Source organism: Eumetopias jubatus, unplaced genomic scaffold (genome assembly GCF_037043125.1).
Source record: "Eumetopias jubatus isolate StellerSeaLion01/CBP00866 unplaced genomic scaffold, mEumJub1_p1.0 scaffold_16, whole genome shotgun sequence".
Classification (NCBI taxonomy): Eukaryota; Metazoa; Chordata; class Mammalia; order Carnivora; family Otariidae; genus Eumetopias; species Eumetopias jubatus.
The window spans coordinates 41,891,082-41,895,375 of NW_028274822.1; the positions used below are offsets into that span (position 1 = coordinate 41,891,082).

General features: G+C 37.2%; 1 pseudogene; it reads left to right on the plus strand.

Annotated features, from left to right (window-relative positions):
- The first annotated feature begins 3,197 nt into the window (after positions 1-3,197).
- LOC114205052 (ubiquitin-conjugating enzyme E2 N pseudogene) lies at positions 3,198-3,788 on the plus strand (annotated as a pseudogene).
- The last annotated feature ends 506 nt before the right edge of the window (positions 3,789-4,294 follow it).

The following is a 4,294-nucleotide window of genomic DNA, read 5'->3' on the forward strand; positions in this document are numbered from 1 at the left end:
ATTATTGCACTCATAACTTATTAATGAATGATGTATAAATTCTTTATTTTGTGTCTCCTGAGTTTTGTGTCTCAATTAAAATTATGAATATAAAATAATCTTTCATTATTTGTTCTAATACTGGTATAGTGTCTTTTTTTTTTCCTTTTTGGGGAGAGGGTGATTTTTTTTTAAACAAAATTTTATTTATTTTTTTTTAGATTTCATTTATTTATTTGACAGAGAGAGACACAGTGAGAGAGGGAACACAAGCAGGGCGAGTGGGAGAGGGAGAAGCAGGCTTCCTGCAGAGCAGGGAGCCCGATGTGGGGCTCGATCCCAGGCATGACCTGAGCCGAAGGCAGACAATGACTGAGCCACTCAGGAACCCTGAGGAGGGTGAGTTTTGTGTGAAGTACTAGATTTTGACAGTTATTTAGCTATTGCCTCTCTGCTTTAACTCAACATCCTGTACCTGGGTTAGTGATGCTGTACTTTGGCATCACTTAAAGAACCAGCTGTATCATGTCCCTCAGAGATACCAGCACCAACCATGAGCACTCCCAACTTTGATGTCTGGTCACAGTTCCACAGGCTCCTCTTCCAAGTGCAGAGATTCTGTGATATAATTCCTCATTTTGCATTTTTAGGTCATCAATAAGTTGTGAACAATTGCTTATAGTAAAGTATTTCTGTTAAAATAATTGATGTACTATTTGTTTTCTGTTAGGACTTTCCATCTGTGTGATACAAACACACATCAAGAAAAGTGCTAAGATCTGGGGCGCCTGGGTGGCTCAGTCATTAAGCATCTGCCTTCAGCTCAGGTCATGGTCCCAGGGTCCTGGGATCGAGCCCCACATCGGGCTCCCTGCTCAGCAGGAAGACTGCTTCTCCCTCTCCCCCCTGCTTGTGTTCTCTCTCTTGTTGTGTCTCTCTCTGTCAAATAAGTAAATAAAATTTTTAAAAAAAGTGCAAAAGAATGTCCACAAAATGAACACACCTGTGTAAGAAGCACCTAGAACAAGAAGCAGTCATTTTTATCAATTGAGACACATGTCTCATGTCTCATTCCAGTGTCTCAATTCTCCACCACGGAGATAACCAGTCTTGGGCTCCTAATACCATGGATGTGTTTTCTCCTTTAACTTTACAGAATCACATAGCGTGTACTCTTTTCTCGTAACTTTTCTTTTCTTTCTTTTTCTCGTAACTTTTCTTACTGAATATTGTTTTTGAGATTCATCCATGTTACTGACTACAGTTATGGTTCATTTATCATTAATATATTCTACTCTATTTTTTTAATGTATCACAAATTTATTTCTTCATGGGTGGAATTTGGGGTGATTTGAGGAATAGCTCTATGAATATTCTTGAATCTGATTTTTGGCAAACATATGCACAAATATTTGGGGGATTATGTCTAGAAATAGAGATGCTGGGTCACAGGTAGCTTTATTCTATACCAGCAAACAGTTTTCTAGGAAAATATCTGCTGACAATTCCAGAAACTCCACAATTATGGTAATACTTCACTTCTCTGTGTTTTTCACTTTAGTAATTTTGGTGGTATATAGTAGTACTATATTTTGAATTTATTTTCTCTGATGATAAGTGAATTTGAGCCTCTTTCTAATTTGCAGTGGGCATTTGGGATTCTCAGTTTTTAAGAGCTCAAGCACTTTTTGCCAATTTTTCATTTAACTTCCCTCTTTTCTTATTGACTAATAAGAATTTATATACATATTCCAACTGTGCAGCTTATCTTTTCATTTGCCTTTCCATAAAAATGGTTTTATGTAAACTATAAATTTTCATTTTGTCCTTTATGACTCATACTTTTGTGTCTTATTTAATACATATTTTCTTACCACACATTCATGGCAATTGATTTTTATTTTTCCCCAAATTTCATCAAGAATAGATTATTAAGTGCCTTACAAAACAAAAGTCAATTTTTTTTATTCTACCAACATAGACACAAGTTGGTCCTGTAAAATTTATTGAAAATATTATCTTTTTGACATAGAGTATCAGATTGGATAAAAAAGCAAGACCCATTCATATGCTGTCTACAAGAAACTCATTTTAGACCTAAAAACACCTCCAGGTTGAAAGTGAGGGGGGAAAACCATTTATCATGCTAATGGACATCAAAAGAAAGCTAGGGTAGCAATTCTCATATCAGACAAATTAGATTTTAAACCAAAAACTGCAGTAAGGGATGAAGAGCGATACTATGTCATATTTAAAGGGTCTATCCAACCAGAAGATCTAACAATTATAAATATTTACATTCCTAACATGGGAGCAGCCAATTATATAAACCAATTAATAACCAAATTAAAGAAACACATTGATAATAATACAATACTAGTAAGGGACTTTAGCACCCCACTCACAGTGCTGGACAGATCATCTAAGTAGAAGATCAACAAGGAAATGAAGGCTTTGAAATATACACTGGACCAGATGGACTTCATAGGTATATACAGAGCATTCCATCCTATTCCTCTCGAGTGCACATGGAACATTCTCCAGAATAGATCACATACTGTGTCATAAATCAGGTCTCAACTGGTACCAAAAGATTGGGATTATTCTCTGCATATTTCCAGACCACAATGCTTTGAAACTTGAACTCAATCACAGGAGGAAATTTGGAAAGAACTCAAACACTTGGAGGTTAAAGAGCATCCTAAAGAATGAATGGGTCAACCAGGAAATTAGAGAAGAATTAAAAAAATTCATGGAAACAAACGAAAATGAAAACACAACTGTTCAAAACCTTTGGGATGCAGCAAAGGCAGTCCTAAGAGGAAAGTCTATAGCAATACAAGCCTTTCTCAAGAAACAAGAAAGGTCTCAAATACACAACCTAACCTTACACCTAAGGGATCTGGAGAAAGAACAGCAAATAAAGCCTAAACCTAGCAGTAGAAGAAAATTAGTGAAGATTAGAGCAGAAATCAATGAAATAGAAACTAGAAGAACAGTAGAACAGATCAACAAAACTAGAAGCTGATTCTTTGAAAGAATTAATAAGATCAATAAACCCCTAGCCATACTTATCAAAAAGAAAACAGAAAGGACTCAAATTAATAAAATTATGAATGAAAGAGGAGAGATCATGACTAACACCAAGGAAATACAAACAATCTTAAGAACATATTATGAGGAGTTGAGACCAGAGGCTGAACTCGGGATCTGACAAGATGGCCGGGCTGCCCCGCAGGATTATCAAGGAAACCCAATGTTTGCTGGCAGAACCAGTTCCTGGCATTAAAGCAGAACCAGATGAGAGCAACGCCCATTATTTTCATGTGGTCATTGCTGGCCCCCAGGATTCCCCCTTTGAGGAGGGACTTTTAAGCTTGAACTATTCCTACCAGAAGAATACCCGATGGCAACCCCTAAAGTACGTTTCATGACCAAAATTTATCATCCTAATGTAGACAAGTTGGGAAGAATATGTTTAGATATTTTGAAAGATAAGTGGTCCCCAGCACTGCAGATCCGCACAGTTCTGCTATCGATCCAGGCTTTGTCAAGTGCTCCCAATCCAGATGATCCATTAGCAAATGATGTAGCAGAGCAGTGGAAGACCAACGAAGCCCAAGCCATAGAAACAGCTAGAGCATGGACTAGGCTATATGCCATGAATAATATTTAAAATCGATCTGATCATCAAGTTCTCCTGTTCTCCTGTTCTGCCAAGACTTCTTCCTTTTTTGTTTGCATTTAATGGACACAGTCTTAGAAACATTACAGAATAAAAGCCCAGACATCTTCAGTCCTTTGGTGATTAAATGTACATTAGCAAACCTATGTCTTGTCCTGATTCACTGTTGTAAAGCATGAACAGAGGCTAGAAGTACCATCCGGATTGTTGTGAAACGTTTAAAAGCAGTGGCCCTTCTCTGCTTTTATTCATTTCCCCATCATGGTTTGAGTATAAAGCACTGTGAATGAAGGTAGTTGTCAGGGTTAGCTGCAGGGGTGTGGTGTTTTTCTTTATTACTTTTTTTGAGGGGGAGAGGTAGTTTTATTTTAATTTTTTGGGCTCCTTTCCCCCCTTTTATGGTGATCTAATTGCATTGGTTAAAAGCAGCTAACCAGTTCTTTAGAATATGCTCTCTAGCCAAGTCTAACTTTATTTAGATGCTGTAGATGGACAAGCTTGATTGTTTGAACCAAAATGGGAACATTAAACAAACATCACAGCCCTCACTAATACCATTGTGACTTGCTGTCAAGTGTAGAATCCTTCCTTCAAGAAAAAGCTTGTGACCATTTTGTATGGCTTGTCTGG